Raw genomic sequence first — 16633 nt, 5'->3', positions numbered from 1 at the left:
GAGCCAAAGGGACTGACAGCGTGGAGACAGGACGGGGCGAGGAGCAGGCCGGCAGATGGCCGTTTGCTCAAACAGCAGCTGCTGAGGGGGCTCTGCATGGCTTCGTGTGCTGTGGTGTACTCACAGCAACACACCAAAAGCCAAGCCTCTCCACTGCCCAGGTTCTTCTGCAATTCACAGCCATGGCCAAGGAAATGGGCACCTCATGGTAAGATAAACCCCTGGGCCTGGGAACAGAGGCTTGAAAATGCAGAATCACAGAATCATTATGGTTGGAAGGGACCTCTGCAGATCATCTAGACCAACCCTCCTGCCAAGGGGCTCCCTGGCTAGTAGCTTCCTGGGTCCTTCTTGCCCTTTTTGAAGATGGGAGTAACTTTGGCCTTCTTCCAACCATTGGGTTTTGCAGCTGCGTTCTTGCCTGCTGCTATGCAACTGCTCCTACTCCTGGAGATGAGCAGTGGAAGGTCAGAGAGGGCTGTAGCCCCATTCACATCCATTGTTCCCAAGTGCCACGTGTCTGGCCAGCTCCACGGAAGGGGATTTGACGCAGGGTTCCTCTGATACGTGTGGTTGCAGTTTGCGGCGGGGATCCCACCACTCCCCCGGTGGGGCGTTGTTCTGGTGTCCTCCACATAAAAAGGACATGGAACTGTTGGAACAAGTCCAGAGAAGGGCCACGAGGATGATCAGGGGACTGGAGCACCTCCTGTATGAAGACAGGCTGAGAAAGTTGGGGCTGTTCAGCCTGGGAAAGAGAAAGTTGTGTGGAGACCTCCTAGCAGCCTTCCAGTATCTGAAGGGGGCCTACAAGGATGCTGGGGATGGACTCTTCATTAAGGAGTGTAGTGACAGGACAAGGGGTAATGGGTTAAAACTTAAACAGGGCAAGTTTAGATTGGATATAAGGAAGAAATTCTTTACTGTGAGGGTGGTGAGGCACTGGAATGGGTTGCCCAGGGAAGTTATGAGTGCTCCATCCTTTGTGGTGTTCAAGGCCAGGTTGGATGAGGCCTTGGGTGGCATGGTTTAGTGTGGGGTGTCCCTGCCCATGGCAGGGGGTCTGGACCTGGATGATCTTTTGGTCCTTTCCAACGCAAACCATTCTGCGATTCTATGATCTCGTCTCACGCACAGCGCCAGCCGCTCGCAGCAGGCGGAACGGCAGCGCCCTGCGGCGCCCCCCACCGGCCGCGCCGCGAGAGGCCGCCGCGCGGTCCCTTTAAGGCCCGCCCCGCCCCGGGTGCCCGGCCGGCGGTGCGCGGGGCGGGGCCTGGCGGGTGGCGGCGGCGGCGGCCGGGGTGTTGGGCGGCTGAGACGCTGGGGCGGCCGGGGCGCGCGGCCGCCGACCTTCAGCCCCACCGCTGTGGCAGCGCCGCCCCGCCGCCCCTGCACCCGGCGCCGTGCCTCGCCCCGCGAACCGCCGCCGAGCCGCCGGGTGAGCTGCCGCGGGGGGAGGGTGGTGCGGCTCGCAGTGCGAGCTGCGCCGCTGAGAGGCCGGCCGGGGCGCGGGCAGCGGTAGCGTTCTGGCTCCGGCGGGGGTGGGAGCGGAGGAGCGCGTCTCGGGCGCCGAGTGAGGCGGAAGGTGTCTGCGGCGCTTCCCCGGGCGCGGGGCGGAGCGACCCCCGCCGGGAGAGGGAGAGACCCGCCCGGCGGCCGGCCCCTGCCCGCGTGGCCGGGGGACGGCACCCGCTTCCCTCGGGGCCGCGGCGGGGCTGTCCCGCCGGGGCTGTTGCATAACGTCACCGGCGGTAGCGGCGTCTCCTCCGCGTCACGGCGGCGCGTGGCCAGGGGTAGCGGCAGCGCTCGGCTTCCTCCGAGGGCTGCGGGCTTTAAGGTGTGTAGTTAGGCGTGGGATCCCCTCTTGGTGTGGGGAGAACCGCTGGGGTTTAAAACGCCCGGGAGTAACAGCCGGGAAGTGTTCCCTCCTCTGTGCTACCTTTAGGACGGCTTACGGGTTCGGGGAGAGACGCGAAGTGTCCGGGAGCAAGGTACGGGTGAAGGCACTGCTGCAGATGGTCTGACGTGAGAAACTTTGTGTTCGTGAGGGCTTCATCTTTGCTTTCTTATTTATGGTGCCCTGACAGCGCATGGAGGTCAGACCTTCCCTGGCAGCTGTCTTCACACATGTGCAGTGCCTAGGCTGAACTCGTATGTGTGTAACGAATCTATCCTAATCCTTCGGAGGACCTGGAACTCAAAACTAGCCGCGCCGGGCTTTTGAGAACTGAAAAGCAGTAACTGTTGTAAGTACCCCTAAAAATGAGTAAAAGAAAAGAAGTAAAAGATGAAAGAATACCGTAATAAATAGTTCTTATTTCGGAATGTACTTAATGCAAGCAGTGACACGTTTGGTTGGTTTGGTTTGTTGTGGTTTTTTTTTATCTTTGTAGCATTCTTTTAAGCAGATTAATGCAAATACAGTAGTTTCAAGTGGGTTTATTCTCAAGGGGATTATGTCGTTGGAAGTGGACTTGGATCTCAGTGTAGTTACAGCAACAGGTTTTGTTGGGTGGAAGGAGGCGAGAGGAAGTAAACATATAAACTAAAAATATCCTGAAGCTGTCTTTGGAATGGTCCGGAGCTAAGCTGAGCTGATGGGCACAGAGGATTTTGCACTTGTCAGGTTGCGCTTCCTAGTGGCTTTTTGTGCATGTTCCCATAAATGCTATTATGTAATGGTGCTTCTCTTGGCAGGAGTCTATTGTCACCGTAATTCCTGAGGTTTCTGGAGCAGTGCAGCTTGTTCAGGAGAGTCGTTGTCAGAATAATGGGAAGAAGAGTTCTTAATAGGAGGTTTTAATCTCTTTAATTTTTCATGCAGTAGGACTAAGCTCGTGACATCTGGATCTGATCCAGAGTATCTTTACTGTCCTCTGTTTGTTGTTCAGCTTGTCTTTCTCTTCTCCTAGGCTGCCCTATAGGTATCAGGCACCAGCTTGCCTGCATCCTGCGTCAGAGCTGGGAAGACATTGTCTCTTTCCTGTAATAACAATTTTTATACTTCTTTTTTATGCGGGTTCCCCCCCCCTCCCCCAACAGAAGCAGAAGTGAGATAGTTCTTTTCAGAGTACTTAACTGTTGCGTAGACAAAAGTACTTGAGATAATGGGAAAAGGGGACTCTCCCCAGCCTGCATCTCCGGTTAGAACTTGTCCATATACATCAAAGGGAGGCAAAATGCCTGAGCAGAGGGAGAATTTGCATATTAAATGCCAGTGCTCTAAGGATCAGTGCTTTTGTGTCTGCAGTTTGTCGTTTATTTCATTCACTGCCTTCTCTTCAGGTGTCTGTCATAAATCTCATTGTAAGTCTGCCTCCTTTTGTTCTTTTTGTGCCACGCTATTTCTGGGGCGCATACTTCTATGCAAAGAGAATAATTCTTTCCAGTGTTGTAATCTGGTGGTCAGTTGTGGCAAAGGCAGTTTTACAGCTGTCACTTCTGTCTTTTTATAACTTGCATGTTGTTTCTGGTAGTGATTCTGTAAGCAAAACTTGCAGAAGAAAGTAACTTTTTTTTATTTTTTTTTTCCCCCTTGTTTGGAGTTTCATCTGCTCACTTAAATTGGCTTGTCCTGTTACATAAATAACTGTTTTATGGGCCATTAGAGAAGAGAGTACAGTCTGAAAGTAGGAAGGTATGTTTCTTAAAGGGGCCACTGGGATGAAGGAAGTATGCCTGAAAGACCTGTAACCTAATCAAGCTTTTAAAATCAAAGATAACTGTTATCACTTTATGGTGTTGCATCTCATTGTAGAGCAGAGTAGCACATGACAATGGAGCTATAACCTGCTCTTAGACAGCTTGTTGTCAAAATGCAGATGCCCTCATGTTCCTACTTGAAAGTTTCCTTTTTTTATACACAGATGCTTCAGAGAGGTCTGTGTCTGGGAAAGTACTGACCTGGAGGCTGTAATTTCCCAGCCACAATATTACTGTAGCAGACACTTTGGTTCTGTCACCTTCTCTCTGCTTATCATGCAAATTGACCGCATGTGGTCTGTGAGGAGGACCTGATGTCCTTGAGTTGTTCAGTGCACTGTCTCTGCTGAAACAGTTTCCAGGCAGTTGTCAGCAGAGTTTATATTTAGTGCAACATGTGGAGGTGCACTGAAATGGCTGCTTGAGCTCTTGAGCTGCCTGGGGAGTCAGCAAGCAGTGGTTACTGAAGTCACTAAATGTGTGTCCTGCCTGTGGTGTAGTGATTTTTTGATGGGATTAGTTCTGTCCTGTGATCGTGGTTTTCAGCTATTTTATTCCTGCCTGGAGAATTGTTTCAGCTCTCAGTAAGAGCAGTCTCAGAGGTCTTAACCTCAGCTCCTCAGCTGTGCAACCTTTTAGCTGGAGACTTGCATTTCTGTGTTTGCGGCTGTTCCTGTTGCATCACTTCTGCTTTTTATCAGCGCTACTTGCTCTCACCACAGCCATCTACTGCAGTACCGCCCAAATACGTCTTTTACTTATTTTGTGTTCATAAGAAAACAGATGTCAGCTGCTGGCAGCTGTCAGTTCAGGAAGGTTTGATGCTGCACCCAGAGTCTGTCAGGCTACTGCTGTTTTCTACTCTTCCTTTAAAAGTTGCATCTCTTCCTGCTGACTTGAGATCCTCCCAGAGAAGCTCATTGCCTGCTGATACCTGCTTGAAAGGTCAGTAGCTTTGAAGCCTTGGTCCTGCATTTCCCTTTCTGCACCTGTTGTGTGCTCTGCTTGGTACGAGGACTCCCTGCAGCTTCCCTGCCCTCTGAGCCACTTATTGGCTGCTATAACCAGCTGATCCCAGCTGATCAGGCTTAGCTGGGTGAGAGGCGATCTTTCACTGGCACGGCTGGGGTGTGGGGGATGCAGCAGGGATTGAATTCTGCTTTAGGAGTGTGTGAATAGAAGCATGAAGGTGTTTCCTAAAACACAAAAAGGGAAAACTTAACCCATATGTAGCAAAGATGCTTGCTCATAATGTGGTATTGTTTCCTCTTGCCAGAAGTACAGTAGTCTGTAATTACATTTATCTAGCTGTCATGACAAGTGTGATGTTTTTAGAAATGCCATCATACGTATTTAATCTCTGTAAAGAAGCTATTCTGGGTACAAATTGAATTACTTCAGATGTAACAATTTGACTCCTAGCAGAGAGGGTAGTAGTTAGGGACAGGTAGATGACACTGATGTCTTTGCAAGTCCTTCTGTGTAATTCACCTGGTTTTGCTCTTCCATAGTTACGCAGACACTATTTTCCTTGACTTTGCTAGCAGGAAGTGGAAATGCTTCTATAAATTTCAGGAAGCAAACTTTCGTATGTAGCAAGAAATATTTTCACTCACCATTCACGTGCTTTAGTTTTGTTATTGGGTAGTGGCAGTTAGTGCTCTCTCACAGGAAGCTTTGTGTTCTTGCATTGCTTACTTTGTGATGCAGTCTGTAAACAGGGTATTTTCAGATGGAGCCTAGTGATGCTATAAGAGACTAGAGGAAGCCTGGCCTGTTGTTTGCTTGCTTATTAATTTATTTTAAACTATGATAATTTGAGACACTTTACTGAAGAAGCTCACACTGGCAAAGAGCTGCTGGACAAGAAGTCAGAGGTACGAAACCCCAATCTCTTTCCTACTGCTTCAGCTGTCTTTTTGCCCCAGCTTTCTCTTTCTTCACTTGTGCATTGAATGGTGGGGAGTCTGTGAAAGTGGAGTGTACACTAAGAATCTTCTCCACTGTGCAGAGGATTGATGTGTTATGTCACTCTGGTGATTCCCTGAAAGGAACTGCTATCCTGGCAACTAGCCCACCCAGTAGTAAATGTGCTTCCTGGTATAGGTGAGTGTTAAGTGGAATGAGTTGGTCGTCACTTCTGCAGCAGTAACCTTGTGGGCAAGGTAAAGTCCAGCTTTTGTAGCTGATAGAGCAGGATAGGAGCAAACTGGCTTCTGGAGGCACTTTTATGTTGAGAATGAAACCCTGCATTGTATTTTACTGTAGACTAGAATGGCTTCCGTTCCAGCAGCGTAAACTCATTTGCCATAGGAATCACTTCCTTGTAGATCCTTTAACTTTACTAGGCTGAAATACACACCATTTCAACCTCATGCTCAGAACTGCATTAATAATCTGCATGTCTGTTTGTAGCTTCCTTAGCTCCAGAACCATTTTGAAAACCTTAAAGCTGTTCACATTTTCCCTCAACTCATTTTCCTCCTGGCATGTAATTAAATGTTGCTGTGGTTTGCTGCTGTTCCTTGCTTTTCCTTGCATTGGTTTAATAGGGTTTTGTAGTAAAATGAGTGGGAATTAAAAGAATGTCTGATCAAAACCAAGTTTGCATCTTGTTTGAATACAAAGATAGATCAAAAGTTGTGCTGGAGTATTAGATCTCTTTCTGCAGGACTCTTAAGGGAGCACAAGTTTTAAGAGGGAAATCCTCTTGATACATCATTCTTAAAAAAGAAAAGCAAATTTGGAAAAAAACCCCAAACCAAATAAAAATACACCCCCCAATTTCTGTAAGTGAGCTTGAGAGAGATGTTCTGCTGCTGCATAAAAATACAGATCTTTCAATAGCTTAACTTGCAACTTGATTTTTCAACAGGAGTCGTTAAAGGCACCTTGCTTTGAAAAGAGCTTTAGTTTGTATGTGTAGTTTTAAATACATAGATGAGTGAAATGCTTGACTGTCTCTGACCTATTTAACATGTTTGGGTTTTTTTGTTTGTTTTTTTGGGGTTTTGGTTTTTGTTTTTGTTTTTTTTTTCTTCTTGGTAAATAACTTCTGGAAAGTCTTCAGGAAGTAGGATTGAAGCAGTCAACACGAATACAATTACATTGTGGGATGTGCCAGATCTGCTTTGTTTATTGGAGCCCTATTGTGCTAGTCACTCTCACAAGGCATTTTATTTGTTAGACCTAGTAAGGTGCTCTAATGTTAATTGAAACCCCTTTAAATTAGGGGCAAGGGGAAGCTGAAGATGCATACTGGGTATGTGTTGCTCTCTAATGAGCCAAAAGGCAGAAGGAAGTTGATGTGCAGTGAAGAAGACTTACCAGTAATGCATGATTGTCTGCTCTGTGGGCATTCATTATATTTGAAAGTTAAGGCAGCAACTGCCTCCAGAATAGCCTGTGTACGTTATCCTTCGGTGTTGGTACACAGCCTGAGGAGGATCAGTTCTGTGCCAAAACACCAGCCTGGAAGGGTGATGACATCTCTGCTTTTCAAGAGAAGTGTCAAAATTGCAGAGCATTGCTCAGAGGGTATGAAAGCTTCACTTCTCCGTCTGCCACTGCGACCCAGTGGCCACATGTGGGTTCATCCTGAATGCTTTAAACCCAGCTCCTCTCTGAGGGCCCCTCACTCCTTTTGAAAGTCCAAAAAGGGCATGCTGCTTGCTTCAGGAGAGGGAGGCTCCTGTTTTCCCCCTAAGAAAATCTAGTAGTATGTCTTTATAAAACGAAAACATTAATGTAAAGAGCTGTGTAATCCTGAAATGCTGCAAACTGGTTCTGTGGTGTGCAACAAAAATATGCTGAAGACTCATTGCAGGCTTTGCCCTGGCTTTGTGAGCAGAGTCTAAAACAACACAAGCCTGCTCTCAGAGACCCATTAAAACCCACCTCATGGGTATGGGGAGCAGGGTTGTAGGATCAGGGGTTCTCTCTTTTGTTTAGCTTATGATTATTTAAGTTGAATGAGAGACACAAAGAGGAGTTACTAGGTTTACTTCTAATTTGTTTAGCTGTGAGAACCTCCATCTCAAGTCTGTTTCTGGTGCGCTGTCTTGCAGGGCTTGCACAATTCTGAGGCTGAGAGCTGACATTTAAATGTGACAATGAAATGTATAACAACAAAGGAGATCTTTAAGCAGAGTAGACAAAAATTCCTTTCATCTGCACAGCTTTTACTTTCACTTTTGAATGACCAGTTTGCCCAGTTCTCTGTTGCTGTGCTTTCCAAAGTGGGGAAGATTACTTTGTTAAGAACATTATTTTCTTATTAAGTCTTGGAATTTTTAATACTAATGCTGAATAAAATGGTTGTGTGGGGATAAGGTACAATAAAACATACTCATGGTTCTTTTGGCACTATGGAAGTAAATTTCTATTCTCTTGTGCTTGGAAGTATGCAGTATTTGTTTTTTGTGATCACTAGATCTTTATTTGTAGAAGTGCATGTGTGTATCTGATGGCTGGACTTGCACAGATTAGAACTGCATTATTTCGGGTTGCATCTCAGAAGTTTCTATCCCATTGAAAAGAAGAATTTACAAAGTTGAGTCTTCAGTGTTTTCAATAACACTCTGCTGTGTTTGAAACTGTGACCTGTTCTTATACTTGAGTAGCTTTGAATATTCTTTGTTTTGTAGGAACTTGTGCAGTCTATCTCAAACCCACATCTGAATTTTGTGGGTAATGTCTGTATCTGAAGCATAGCTGTGTCCTAAAAACATTATGGAGCTGCTTCTACCTTTCAGCCTTGCAGCTCTTTCATGAGACAGAGTGCCATTCTTATCCCCTGTGTATTCACAACTAATACGTAATTTTTTTTGTGTTTTCCTAGGAGTGCGAATCAGCCTGTCATCACTGAATCATCACTTTAATCATACTAACTTGACAACCATTGTATGCCAGCTTGTCTCAAACCAGGTAAGATGAAAGCTAATACTTTCCTGATGCTTTGCTTTAAACCCACATTTCATTCAAATGCCGTGACTTTTCTGTAGACTGAAGTTCCATGTTCTCTTTCTGCAGCGAGACAGCCACTTACTGTTAACGTTGCTTCCTGTTTTGAAAACTGGTTCAAAAATGTTGTTAGCGTCTCTTTTGTAGCCATGCCTTAGCATTTTTCCTGGCACCTCTCTTAACCTGTTTTTCTGTGGTGTTCAAATACCACAAGCTGGTTTTTACCTGGTATTCTTTGCTCCCTTACAACTCCCTGAATTTGCTGTAGATACTGTTGCGCTCTTGCCTTCTGGAGTTCAGCGTGCAGGGTAAGCCATCTGCACTGTCTGAACTTTACTCTTGAACAGAAAATGGTTTTGTTTTGATTCCTCCCTCTCCCAACCCCCTACCTGCTCCCAAATGTTACCTTTGAAAACCTATCTTGCTTGTATATTTTGCTTTAGTGGTAAGAAACTACCTGGATACATCTTCCAGAGAGCTAAACCTGTTTTTTGGTCGTGGTCCTTTTATCCCCCATTAAGGAAGGGATGTAGATTGGGGGCGGGGAGGAAAAATACCTCTAATGCTTTCAACAAGATTATTATCCAGTGCTCTAGGGGAGTCCTAGTGCTGACGAACTAATGTGAGCTTTTGTTCTGATGCTAATCAGGATAGGGATAATTCTTCTGACTATGCCCTCTTCCCCTCAGATCCCTCTAGCAGCCATAAAGCATTAAGCTCCTTTGCTACCACTCTTCTTGCTGTGCTGGCCTGTTGTCCTTGTTTCGTGCAACTGCTGCTTAGAGCATACAGGTTTGAGTTTTGAGAGGGTCTCATTAGGAGTGCCCATTTAAATCTTTCGAGATTTTTTTTGGGTGCTTCTGAGTGATACTTGTACACTTCAGTTAAATAGGTATCTTAACTATTTCAGTGAATGTGTCTGTGGTTTTTTGTATTAAATAAAATACTTTTTGTTGATGCAAGACACATTGGACTTGAATATATTGGTATCTTTTGTTACATGTTGGGACATGCGTTTGAAAGAATGCAAGTCAGCATGTAGCTGAAACTTAAGAGAAATTTTTCCTTCTGTCTTTTCTTTTCTCCTTCCTTAGCTAGAGCAGACAAATACGGCTTCTCAAATGCTTTTAAATATTCTTAAAGAGACTAACTTCTGATCACTAGTCCAAAGAGCTCTGGAAGCTCTCTAGAATGAATGTGTATGCAACCTATATATTGTTTTGGTTTATGCCAATGATCTGCTCCCAGTCTAAAGGTGAACTGCATAGCAGTAGAGAGAGGCACTTGAAGCCTAGGTACATAGGGAAATATGACTTTGCATGTAATATAATACACACACAGAGAAAGCCCATTAAAACTGTAAACTTATATTGTGGCTGTGGGGAAGGGGTGGTGGTGAAGATACAGGTTATGTCTGATGTGAAATGATTGCGTCAGAAAAAGCTGTTAATAATGTCTTGCAGATCAAAAAAGGAAGAGGAGAAATGTACTGAGTTAGCCTCTTTAGCCTTTCGTTGGCAGTACACAGCTGATGAGAAACTCATCCTTGTTCTTGTAAAATCAGGTCTTCTAGTATAGGCATTTGGTTTGTGATAGTGGGCTCTCCAAGGATAGGTTGTGGCAATCCTCCATGGATAATCTGTCCTGAGTCTGGCTGAGCTGGCCTTCTGGTGAATTTGTAAGCGAGTTTACAGTCTTTCACTAGGGACTGTTCTCTGGGCAGGGTGGTTGGAGACCCTGTTTAGTGTCAGTACACAATAGAAGGATAGAAGGGATTTAGACAAGTTATAGATCTTCCCTAGAAGACAGAGATTGTCTGAATGCATCCATGCAGCTAGCATCTGCATATTAGAGCAATGCTCTTGTAGTGTTTCATTTTGATGGAGAATGCTTTTTCCTTATGTGGAATTGAAAAAGGCCTAGGGTAATGATATAAAAATCTGACCTTTTTGCATACTACACAATTTTTGGCTATGTAGACATCATGTCTTGATCAGGTGAGCTTGAAAACATCTGCAAAAAGGTATTGGGGCAGAGGGAGAAAGGATCCAGCAGAAGATGCCCATCTGAAGAGACTAATTTCAAAAGCTTTTTTGTTAGTGACTGCAGAACACAGCACAAAGGTAGTCCAGCAGCTCCTTGATGCAGACCTGCATGGGAGCAGTAGCTGTGTGAATGGGTTTATCAGTGCTTCCAAACAGCAGCTGTTTTTTAAGGTCGATTCTGTTGACAGTATCCTGAAGAGACATTACTAACAGATGCATTGTGACACATTTTATGTGGGTAAAATTATGGGCTAGGCATAACCGCTTTTGCCTAGCACTATTAACCCAACAGTTGTTAAATCCCAGGAAATGCTCATTTTCAGGGTGGTGATTGCTTTTATGACCTGAACATAAAAACTGGAAGGCATGTGTGTTGTTGATTTTATCTTTTCTTTACTCTCAATTGGTATATGCAGGGCACTTCCTGCAAATGAGTGCCCTGTACTTGGTTATTCATACTCTGTCACTTTCGAACATCCTGCTTATGGCTTAGGAAACAGTTACCCTGAAATGGTGTGAGTGAGAGGGAGACCATAGCCAAGCTGCAGTACATAACACAGGATTCTGCTCCCCCATTATTTTTATCCTGTGAAGTGGGAACAGAGGAAGATGGCAGAAGCATTTCTGAACAGCTCCTATGCAAAGCTTTCCATAAGGCCTTGAAAGCTGTCTAACCTGTGCTTTCTTGTCTGTTCCCCCTTGTCTGCTTGAACCACTTGTAACATGGAAGGCCTAAAATCCCAGTGCTTTGAAGAGTGGTGTCCATTCTGGGGTCAGTCAGTGCTCACCTGCGTCCCTTCATACATATCAGGGTTTCTTCTTTGTATACATTTTGACTTTTTTTTTTTTTTTTTCCTGAGGTTAGTCTCTTCTTTTCAACTGGTAATGTAGTGTGAAACTCCAGGGGCATATGGGAATTTCTTGGTATTAAAAATTAAGGAAACAGTACAGAATATTCAAAATCGATACTTTTTTTTCTCCCCAAATCTTTTCTTTCTTCTGTACCGATAGGAAGCCAGAGGGAACTTTTGCCTGTTTCTTTATGTATGAACTGAGAGTTTGGATTCTAGATAAGAGCGTGCTGGATTTTTAGTGGGGTTTTTGGTGTTTATTTTAAGGTAACTTGAGGGACAGCTAAACCCTTGTGATTCTCTGGTTTAATCTCCAGTTCAGAGAAAGGAAGACTGGTATTCAGCAGCTACCACATCTTGGAGACAGTATTTTGCTCCTTTTGACCTATGACAGTTGCTTCTTCCCACCTCCTCCTCGGTTTCCTCCAACATTTTGTGGAACTGACACGTATTGATTGTGATTTTTCATCTGTATTTGTCCCATATAAAGCTTTTTTTTTTTTTTTTTTAATTAGCGTATTTTAGTCATCAATGAACACATTACAAAAAGGCTCAACTTTTGATTTGACAAACAATTTGCTGCTTATGAGAATGGGAAGATTACCTTGCATAACCCTGTGCTCCCTGGCTGATTCCTCTCCAGCTCTGTTGCCTTAAAAGTGTTTACCAGGTAGAGCTTAGCATCTTGGGGAGTGCTTGGGTCAAGCTATCTGGTGATCAGGTATCTTGCCTAACTTTGGAGTGGCATGTTGGAATGCAGCACTACCTCTGGGTGCGATTTCCCCTCTGACTGTAGTAGAGAGTCAGGCTCTGACCTTATGCTCCTTAAACAGGAGCTGCAGTGAGGCAGTGTCCTCACATGGGATGTGTAGATTGAAGTACTTCTGTATGAGGATGGGTTCTTAAGTGAAAAAGAAAGTGTGCATGGGGGAATGGATGTTGCTGATGTCCTTACTGTGGCTCTTGCAGGAAATCGGCAGTGTAGCTGGTCTACTATCTCACTTGCTGAATTACTCTCTTCTCTTTACCTTTCCAACAGGAAGGGCTCTGCAGTTTCTAAGAGAAAGCAGTTTTCTCCAGCAGTTCAGCAAATCTGTTACAAGAATCCCAAGAAAGGACAGCTATTTGTAATAGGCATCAGAGCTATTGATATGTAGCTTACTTTTGGGGAAAGGACCTGCCTCTGTCTTGGTAGAGGGGCAGTTTTATGACAGTAAGAGCCTGCGGTGAACTCATCAGTATGAAATACTCAGTGAAGTAAAAACCTGGCTACAGCACATCTCCTGTTTGAGAGGTATGTCAGTTGCGTGAAGATAGACCTGTTATGGAATAGGTTGAAATCTGTCAGTGCCTCTGTTCTATGTTTTAAGTGATTCACAAGAAACACCTAGATTCTTCAGAAGAATTTAGGTGGTGTTTATTTGTTTATTAACTAAAACCAGGCTGTGCTGCATAAAGTGTGAGGCAGCACAAGGAGGTGGGAAAGGAGATGTGTATTGTACTTGCAAGGCTTTTGAAAGGGCCTGAACACTAAAGTTGGAAGGAATTGATGTATTTGAGCCGCTGAATGTTAACAGTTGGCACTAACGTGCTTCTGAACTCTGGAAGCATGGCTGTGAAAATAGTTCTGGTTGCTCCTTGCAAGTTGATCTCTGTTGCCTTGGTTGATCTGTGTACCTGTGACTGGTCTTTCCCACTGTCTCCAGCGGTGAGTATACTAGTGCGTTGGTTGGAGCTGACTGAAGAGGACTTGAGTCAGAAATGCTGCTGCTTTCAGAATGATGCACATGATGCAACCTCTCCAAGCATAGTTCCAGATAAGCCTTGCTGAATTTGAGATACGTGATAAGGTTTTTATTTTTTTCCCCTGAAGTACTTGGTGACATGCAACCGTATTTGCTAAAGCAAGCTGGAATTTTGTAGTCCTCCTGTACTGTGCATTTAATTGCTGCAGAACTGACTCCGGCTGTTTCAAGCATACATTGATTTTTTTTATTTTTTTTTTTTTTCCTTTTTCATGCCAACTGTTTAACGGATTCCCAGGACTCAGGGGAATTTTGCACCCTCTTCATACTTAAAGTAGTACTTGTTGAGAGAGGAACTCAACAGGAACTGTTGAGAGAGATTATTCAGCTTAGGCAAGTCTTAACAAGGGCATGTGCATATCCTAAGTTCTATAAAGATATAGTGGGCACTAACCAGTTGCTCAAAGAAGTTCAAAGCAATGTTTTCTTCCCTTTCAGCACCTCATGCTGGATGCTCAATTTGATTCATTCCCACAAGTGGTGGATTTTATAGGACTGATATAGTAAAGAGTGCAGAGCATTTAATTTTTTTTATCTTCCAGGCTGTGAAGATCAATATTAGATGTAAAATGAGTATATTCTACCAAGGCTCTTTTTTTTTTTTCTTTCCTTCTAGGACTCATGATTATCTTTGCCTTTCTTGTCTTTGAGTTTTTCTGTCTACTTTTTGTCAGTGAAGCCAAAAATACTGTACTGGTGATGGTAGAATTTGTTGTAAGTGTAGAAGGCAGCCTGTTTTTCAAGTTGAAGCAAATTTTTGGAGATACAGGAGGTTAAGGAGGGGCAGGTAAGGTATTTTAAGCAGGCTCTTTGAAGCTGGCATAACTCATTATAGTGGGATGAGCCCATGAATTCAGCGTTATTTCAGACTTGCACTGTGAGGGTGATTGCTGCAACAACCTCGGTACCTGATGTTTGAAAAACTGCTGCAGAGATCCTTGCCTGTTTTTGGGGAAGGGAATTAAAATCAGAATATTGCAAACAGGGTATGTGGAATTCCTTTGTGAGTGTGACACTGTGCCTGCTACCGAGGAATGGGAAGCTGAGAAAGGTGTTTAAGTTACCCTGCCAGTGAGAAGAGACTGACAGTTCCAGTGGCTGAGGCTCTATTAGCTTCTCAGAAACAAAACAAGTGAGGTTAAGAGGTGATTAGCATAGGCAGTGTTAATGCAAGCTTTGCATAGTGCCATGAATGGGGTGTAGTTGTTGCCTGGGCTTCTCTACCTGCTTCATGCCTATCAAAGCTTCTAGCATCTGCAGGAAATGGACCAGCAAGCTAGATGAGCTTGTTTTGCATGTGAATTTTTGCATGCCAATATGCTTGCAGTTTTTGAGGGTAGATCAGTTCCATCACTGTATGTCTGTCTGTAATCAAAATGTAACCTACAGTGTCCTAGCCAATGCTCTCTAACTGTGATTAACAAATCACAGTTAAAGGCCAGTAACATGCAATGAAGGAAGGTAGGGAAATAAAACATGCGTAAAAATGTAACTCATTAAAACTGAACTAGCCTGTTTCTTTTACGTGAAGCTGCTCTTAGAAAGATGATGATCTGAGTACACTTAGAAAGGCAAACTTTGCAACAGTCTACTGGTCTCCTCGTGTCCAGGAACTGCTTCTTGGAAGAGACAGTGTCACTTAGTTTCCTGCTGAGAAAGAATAGTTTTGGTTGTAAAAAGACAGAATTATAAAGGTTGGATCTCTGGAGCTACTATAGACCCAACTTCCTGCTTGGAGCAGATATTCAGGTTGTGTAGGTCTGGATACAAGTGGTGAGTCTGGATGTCTTTCATGATGGTTTAGGCTATATGTGGTACGTGAGTGTCCCTCATGAGATCTTCCCTCAAGAGAAATGCTGAGCTTGGTTCCCAGTGAGTGAAATCTCTGCTACTGGCCAGAGAACAACAGAAGACTCTGAAGAGGCTTAGGAAGACTTCTGTGAAATCCACGTTTATGCGATATTCAGCTGCCTGCTGTGGTCTGGGCTGTGAGGCTCTTTACTATTATTTCCATCTCTGTAAAATATAAATCCAAGAAGAAATGGTAAGAGGTTGTAGGTGTCCCCTCAAGAGAAGCTGTTGTGTTTAACACACAGAGAAGGAAGATTTCTTGCTTTGAGTTCTTGTCTTGTATCAAGTAGAAACATCTTTGCCTGTCTGGATGTGCCAACTTCTCTCGCTTTCTTCCCACTCCTTCATCCTCTGATGAAAGCATGTATTCAGGACATACATGTCTGAGAACAGATAAAACATTTCCATCCACATAAACATTGTTTTCAAACACTACTGCAGTCTCTCGTGCTGTTGATTGTACACCCTGGGGATATGAGTGTTATTATTTGGCCATAGGTTTTTGCCTTTAGGCTGTATTTGGCAAAAAAAGTTTTAAGTAAATTCAGCCAAGTTTACCTTGATACTAAAAGCTTCAACCCCATTATTTTTGCTTGGTATTTCTGTGAAGAAGACATTGCTGGGGTGAGACTTGCACTTGGCTGTGTTTTACAGGTAACCCTCTGTAACACATTATGAGCTTCTTTGATGTCTTATGGAACAAGAAGAGCTAAAGTATAGAAGCAAAAACTCATTGACTAAAAACGGTATGTGGGTTTACTTCCACATTTAATGACCATTTCCAGTGTAATAGGGTGTAATGTGTGGCTGCCCCATGCCTTGGTACTCTGGTGTGTGACTTCATTATGTTGTGGTTTTCTCAATGTGTGGCTGTAAGGTTGCCAAGCTTTCAGCTGGTGGTGCAGGGTTGTGCCAGGCATGCCTGGCACATGGGGAGGTGGTGACCTGCGTGTGTGTGGAGGACCAGAGTTTATGTACTGCACGGGGTGGGGTGCAGGCATTGGCATTCCTGCATCTGGACACAGGAGTCTTTATTCGTTTAGTCATTCAGTCTTAGGTAATTGCCAAACTTGGGAATACAGGGCTGCTACCTGGCCTGGAAGGAAAAACAGTCTTAATGCAGAAATGCTGTTCATGGGTGGAACATCTTAAGGTAGAAAGAAGCAGAGACGGGTCTCTGCTGCTGCTGAGCCAGTGGTGGCTTCTGGAGTGCCTTGCTCCTTATGGTGTTGCAGGCTGTGGAGGAGCACATTTTGGTGTAGTAAGCATCGAATAAAACAGTTTATCTAGAATGCAGGCATGGAGTGATAGGTATGCCTCAGAGGAAGATCTCTTGAACAACTCTAGATACTTTGTCCTGTGGGTGTTGTGTGTGGGGTTTTGTTTGTTTGTTTGTTTTCATTTGGGTTTTTTGTGT

The 16633-nt window shown here is 44.4% G+C and overlaps 1 protein-coding gene across 10 annotated transcripts in view; it reads left to right on the top strand.

Annotated features, from left to right (window-relative positions):
- The first annotated feature begins 1256 nt into the window (after positions 1-1256).
- Positions 1257-16633, top strand: part of SUSD6 (sushi domain containing 6) — an 86778-nt gene continuing 71401 nt past the window's right edge. For 2 of the 10 annotated variants that reach the window (XM_080618962.1, XM_080618961.1), the window contains exons 1-3: positions 1846-1991; positions 2088-2246; positions 8543-8628. The gene's annotated coding sequence lies outside the window, so the exon portion shown is untranslated. The other 8 variants (XM_080618963.1, XM_080618964.1, XM_080618967.1 and 5 more) reach the window with 8 other exon arrangements.

The sequence above is a fragment of the Psittacula echo genome (assembly GCF_963264785.1).
Source record: "Psittacula echo genome assembly, chromosome: 5".
Classification (NCBI taxonomy): Eukaryota; Metazoa; Chordata; class Aves; order Psittaciformes; family Psittacidae; genus Psittacula; species Psittacula echo.
Note: the sequence above shows the minus strand (reverse complement) of the source record. Positions and strands in the feature narration are given on the sequence as shown.